Consider the following 6,691-nt stretch of genomic DNA (forward strand, 5'->3'; position numbering starts at 1 on the left):
CCTGGCGCGGAGAGAAGGCGTCGTGAGCCGCGGGCGTCGGGGCGCCTTCCCCGCCAGCCAGCGGCCCGCGGGGGTGGGGGGGACTGGGGAGGGGGCGCGGGGCCGCCGCCCCTCCACCGGACTCACCTCTGGAATGTTCTCGCTCTGACTGAACAACGCCGCCGCCGCGCTCAAGCTACCCTCGGCCCCTCGCCCGCCCCTCGTGCCTGGCCCCACCGCTGATTGGCCTGAGGCGCGCCCGAGCTCGCTCGTTATTGGCCCCTGTGCCACGTCAATCGCATCTTTCTCCACCCCTCCTGCTTCCTGAGGCTCCGCTGGCCGCCTCAGCCCGCCCCCTGTTCCTGGGTCCCGGGTTCCTTCCTCTCCTCCCCTCCCCCCGCCTTTCCCAGAGATCTTCGCGGTCTCGCGAGAGCAGGCTGGCCGCGGCTGGGGGCCGGCCGCGGGGCCGCGCTTTGTCGGTTTGAGCGCCCGGGGGAAGATGGCGGTTGGCTCCCCTCCCCCCCCCCCCCCCCGCCCTGTACTCGCAGCGTTCCCCCGAGTTCCCCTCGCGGCGGGCGCGCGGCCTCCCCAGTGGGTTCCTCGCTGCCTTTCCAGTCCCCGGGGGACGCCCGTCGTTGGGCCTCGAGGCGGAAGTTGTTCCTCCTCCCCGCTCCCTTAGGTCTGGGCAGACGGGGATGATGGGGGCGGGGGGCGCTGGTTCTTTCATCCCAAGTGCTGTCTTTTAAGCTCTGATGCTGGGGCCCAAGTGCCCGCGCCGGCGGTAACTCGCCAAGTCAGCATTACAGGGTCGTGCGGCCCCTAGCCCGCCTTCCTCGTTCCCTCCACGTCACCCCTCCCCGGCACCAAGCCTGCTGGGGCTGGGCACTCCCGAGCACCGGTTTTCTCAAGGGGGAAACACCAAAATAGTTCGTGACCCTAGGACCCTCCGGAAAGTGCGGCCCGGAGAGGTCTCCGTGTTTTCGTGCACCACTAATAAGTTTGTTCAAAACGAGCGTCGCATTGGGTTACCATTCCCGGAATCCACTCCACAGCTTCTAAATTGTGACTTCTTGCTGTGAGAAAGCCTAACCCCAAAGCAGGTGTTCCTCATGAGGTTCCAGAGCGGTCTCTCGTGAATGACTACTATTTAGAGAGAGCCTCTCATGTTTTCCTAATGTTGAAGTGATTACAGAAACTCCCATTCTTTCAAAAACTTAGATTTATCAGTTTCAGTCGCGACTGTAAAAGCGCACCCAGCGTCCATCCTGGAATTCGGAAACAGAGTGACTGTAGTAAGCTAAGAGCCGAATAATGGAGCCACGGCCTCCAATCTGCTCTGTGGTCCCACGGCAGAGTGTCTGCGCGGCTGTGGTTTCCCCCGCCTGGATAAAGCAGCAGTGCTGTTGAGGCCGGGGTGAGGTGGTAAGAGGCTGCCCGTTGTTATAGATCAGTCAGATATGCAAGAAGGTTGGCATTGAAAGGTATGTTGATTGTTATCACAGTAAATCATGATTTACAAGCTTTAGAAAACATTTAACAATTGACAGTGTGGGTGGGGAGGTTAATCAAAGGAAAGAGCTAGAGTTGAGAGAAGTGATCTGTGTCCTTGCCACCAGATCTTATGTTACAACCACACGGTGTATATAGGCATATCATTGTTAAAAGAAAGGCGTAATGCTTTGGGGTACCAGGGTTCCCATCAGATAAATGGAAAAAGATCCCAAACAAGCTGCTTCTGATTCTACAGGAAGTATGCCTTAGCAGTATCGAAACATTGGGAATTTTGCATGGCTGCAAGTGAATGACATTATTCTAGAACTGTTGGAAAAGATGAGTGTGAAACTAGTGTGAGGTAAGAGGTCTGCCTTCCCAGAAGTATTTTTTTTACGTTTTTATTTTGATTTTTTTATATTTATTTCTGAAAGAAAGTGCCTGACCATGAGCAGGGAGGGGCAGAGAGAGAGGGAGAAAGAGGATCCCAAGCAGGCTCTGTGCTGACAGCAGACAGCCCAAAGCAGGGCTCGAACTCACAAACTGTGAGATCATGCCCTGACCCGAAGTTGGACATTTGATCGACTGAACCACCCAGGCGCTCCCTCTATTTTTATTTTTTGGGTAGGCTCCACACTCAATGTGGGGCTTGATCCAGGGATAACTTTTTAAAATTATTCTCAGGGTGCCTGAGTGGTTCAATTGGTTGAGGGTCCAACTCTTGATTTAGGCCCAGGTCATGCTCCCCGGGTTGTATGATGGAGCTCCAAGCTCAGCATGGGGCTTGGTTGAGGTTCTCACTGTAGCCGCGCTCTCTCTCTCCTGCCCCTCCCCCGCTCACTAGCTCTCTTTAAAATAACAGTTATAAAATTATTCTTAACTATACCTTTGAATGCTTCTGATAGCCTAAGAATTGGCTAAGTGCTTTGGATACACTGTCTTAATTACTTCTTAGCCCTTATTAACAATTTTTGTTCCTTTTTTATGAGAGGTTTTGGGTTTGTACTCTGGATTCAGGATACCTTTTCTAAATTTTTTTTAAGTTTATGTATTTTGAGAGGGAGAGAGTGCATGCGCACACATGCACACGGGGGAGGGACAGAGAGAGAGGGAGAGAGAAAATCGCAAGCCAGTTCCTTCCAGTCAGTGCAGAGCAAACTGAGTCTTAGAGGAACAAATTTGCCCAAGACCGTATCCTGGTGAGTGGTAGAGCTGGAAAGCAGACTTCGATCTGTGGGACCCCAGAGTCTGTTTCCTTAGCCATCACAGGACGGGGCCTTCCCCGGTAAGTCCAAACATACATAACACTAGGCAATTTACATGTGGATCCCACTTAATCCTTCGACGGTCATGTGAAGTTCTGTTGTTACTCCCATTTTACAGATGAGGAAACAGAGTCAGGAAGGTTAATGTTCTCCAAGTCACCTGCCTAATAATTGGTGGACAGTGTTTGAACTCTAGCTTGACGCCAAGCTCATTGTGTAATTCTGCTTCCTACTTCAGGCGCTCCGCCTCCTTTGGCTGTATTTACCCAACCAGGTGTTCTCAGTTTGCTAAGTCATGGGCACTTGGTGCCTATGAAATCTTTGTCAAACGGGTGCCTGACTTACGCATTTCAGCACTGCCTTGGATGGCAGACACGAGTAGCTGCTGAAAAGGTAAATTAGTAAACTGGCCTCGAGGTTGTTCAGATGTGGGTGTCTGTTCTGTTTAGCATGAATTTGCCCTTGAGCAAGACAAGTCTGTATGGACCAAGAACCTTGTGTTTCGGAGCAGTGGGCCACTGAGGGGACAGGGACATTGCCCTCTGGGTGGACAGCTGGCTTCAGACATGCTGCTCTCCGCTCCCTCTAGCCTCCAGCACACTCCTAGTTCGGCAGGTTCGTGTCTCCTCTGCTCCAGTAGGAGCTCTAGGGTATCCGCATCGATTCCCCCCCCCCCAACCCCCCGCCTGTCACCGGTGTGTGCATAGAGCAGACGGTCAGAGCTGGGGGGAGCGAGCTGAAGGTTATCTGGTGAGAACCAGAGGTGGTAAAGGCATTGGCTGTGTTGAAAGCTAGTGTCCCAGAGTAATCTAAGGCACCCAGGTTAATTAATGTTTCCGAGTTGCTGGGATACAGGCGCCGCCCACATGGCAGGCCCTGCCCAGGGGCCGTATGTAAACAAACAGCTGCTATATGACTGGTGGACACTTAACTGAAGCTTGTCCCCCTCCTGAAATCTCTGACCCTCTGGGCAGCCTGTCTCCCGGCCTCGGTGACAGGCCCCTCCCACCCAATACTCCGCCACACCTCTGGCATTGAGGTAGCACTCCATTGCATTGGCCTGTTTACTTGCTTGCCTTCCTCATGAGGCTAAACAGCTTGTGGGCAGGGGACCGTCCTTGAGGAGAACAGAGTCAGCCGCAGAGGGGACAGAGGCCGGCAATGTCTGTGAGGAAGAGGTGACGTGAGGTATCGCTGGAGGCTGACACAATGTCTCCGTGCTCCCAAACATTTATTTGACTCCACCTAGGGTCTATCTTATGTTATTCCTGGAAAAAGAAGAAAAAAGTCACAACTGGATTGACTCAGCAGATGATGGAGAAACGTGGATGTGCGGAGAACAGGCCCTGCTCTTGGATTTGGATCGCTTGAGTCTTGGGCGCATGGACGCCACACACAGTACCGGGCAGCGGCCATGCTGGCCACGCCTGGCTTGCCTCAGGTCCTGTGTTCTGGGAAACAAGGTGTATGACACCGAGCTGGACCCTCACCTGCTGGAGGCTGGCGGCAGCCGGAAAGGCGTTCGCCCACACTTAGCACCCCGCACAGGAGCGCACCGAGGGTATCCAACGACCTGGAGGGGATCGAGGTGTGCAGGCGGCCCGTTCTCCTGCCTGAGACCCTGTGATCCCCACTGACTCCTGACCGCCGTGAGGAGGGCTGCTTTCCCTGTTCCCACCTCTGCCACGCACTGTCCTCTTTAGTTGCGAATCTGGCGCGTCTTATCCATCCAGGTCAAGCACCCACGTGCCAGCCAGTCAGCTGGCTGCTGATGAGCTGTGGGTTGTGGCCTCACAGTGGCACACTCCACCCACATGACAGAAGCACAGCCTGTCACACGCTTAGCCGAGTCGGCTGCCACATCGGGTGGGGTTGCCGTCTAGACCTCATTTTTTTTTAAGTAGCCTTCACACGTAGCTCGGAACCCAACACAGGCCTTGAACTCACAACCCTGACATTGGGACCTGAGCTGAGATCAAGAGTCAGACACTTACCCAACTGAGCCAGGCAGGTGCCCCTAGACCTAATATTTGAGTACAAATGATCTGGCCTGTGTTCTGGCCTGTGTATTTCGTAAAGGACGCCTCTCGTGCTTGTCTATGCAGGGCTTGGTCTCCCGAAGCCAGTGGTTCTCAGATGCAGGCAAGCAGCGGAGTCTCTGCAGGCCTTGCTGAGGCCTCCCCAGAGGGTGACGAGCAGGTCTGGGTGGAGCCCAGACCTCAGGTTTGTAACCGCTGCCCGGCGCCGCAGGTGCTGCTGGTCCCCGGACCGCACGCAGCCCTACGGCCACATGACTTTGGGGCCCAGGTATCTCTTCCCTCACCATGGATTCAGCAGCTTTCTTTTGAGCTGTCCCCCAAGCCCTCATTCAGACAGTCTGTCTGGGAATCAAAGTTAAGAAGAACAAAATGGGTGACCAAGTGACTGTGTGGCCGCCGTGGTGCGCAGGCCGCATGAGAAGTTGAAGGCTGGCTATCAGAGACTTTGAATTGTGTGCACCACACCCAGTGGAATCATAGTGGTTGTCCCAGTGACACTGGGCTGCTGTCACAGTCCGGCCACCCCTGTTCTCTCACGGCTGACACCTTATGCTGTTCCCTCCCTTCGTGCATGGGGAAACCAAGGCTTAGAGGGAGGACTTGTCTCAAGGCTGGGGCTGGGGTGCTGACGTCCTGCTGTGGGGTTTCTCCCCCTGTGGAGGGCCTCCTTATCCTGTTTGCTGTTATCCTGTTTGCTCCCCTTCCTGGATTTTAATTGCTCCAATGCTGTCATCAGAGAGGAGGTGGCGGCCAAGGCTGAGGGTGTATTTCCTCACGACGCTGACCTGCTTCAAGCAGCCACTGTGTATCCTGCCTGCGGCCGAGCTGGACACCAGAGACGCAGATGGGCTTCTGCGGGTGCTGTGCCCACTTGTGCGTGGGTTTTGTTTGTGAGCCAACACTTAAGCACTGGGGAGCTGTCACCTGAAAGTCCAGGTTTCTGATTCCGGAGGAAATTGGAAGCCGGCGATGCTGGGATATCGTCCTGGTGTGGCCGAGTCTCTGTCGTTCAGAGCTGCAGGTGGGGCCTGAGCGCTCGGACGGGAGCCCCCGGGTCCCTGTGCAGGCGTGCACGTGTGTCCACACTCGCCCCGCTCACTCCCGTTGCTGGCCTCCCCTCTGCGCTGGTGTTCACTCCGCTGCGCATTTCTCTCTTCCTCCAGCAGATGCACATCCACCGCCACCTGTGTGCCAGCTCGAGGGAATTGGATGCCTGAGACGTGGCACTAGTGTTCCAGGGCCCCTGGAACCAGAGTCTCAGAGACCCGGTGTGAAACAACAGATTTCTTCTCCCCCGGTTCTGGAGGCCAGAAGTCTGAAATCAAGGTTCCGGCGGGGCTGGACCCTGCCTCCGTTCCTGGCGGTGGCCGGCCGGCCTGGACGCAAGCGCGGTCTCCGGCACGTGGCCCTCTTCCCTCTGCGTCGGCACAGGGCAGTGTCCTCTCTGCACGCGCCCGCCTCTGTGTCTCTTCTTACAAGGACGCCCCACACCCTGGTCTGACCGCCTCTTAATTACATTCGCAGAGACACTATTTCCAAATAAGGACTCATGCAGCTCATTCAGGATCGGACTTCAATGTATCTTTTGGGGAGATACACTTGAACTCGCTGCTGACATTTAAAGGACTTCAAACAACTCAAAATGTAAAACCTGGCCCTTGCTTATCACTCGTGTTTGGGTGACAAGTGTAAGGACGCGGGTCTGAAACTGACTCCATGAGACAATAGAAGGGCACACATCGCCCAAGGCAGAAGGGACCACCCAATCAGGAAAGGCCAGCTAACACCTTTTCTAAGGGTGGGCCTAAAGATGGAGGCTAAGACTAGTCACACCTATGTGAGGGTCCTGGGCCCACTCTGTGATTGGTCAATACTCTAAATGTTGTGATTGGGTCCCGCCAAAAGTAACACATACTC

This window comes from Suricata suricatta, chromosome 9 (assembly GCF_006229205.1).
Source record: "Suricata suricatta isolate VVHF042 chromosome 9, meerkat_22Aug2017_6uvM2_HiC, whole genome shotgun sequence".
NCBI classification, from domain to species: domain Eukaryota; kingdom Metazoa; phylum Chordata; class Mammalia; order Carnivora; family Herpestidae; genus Suricata; species Suricata suricatta.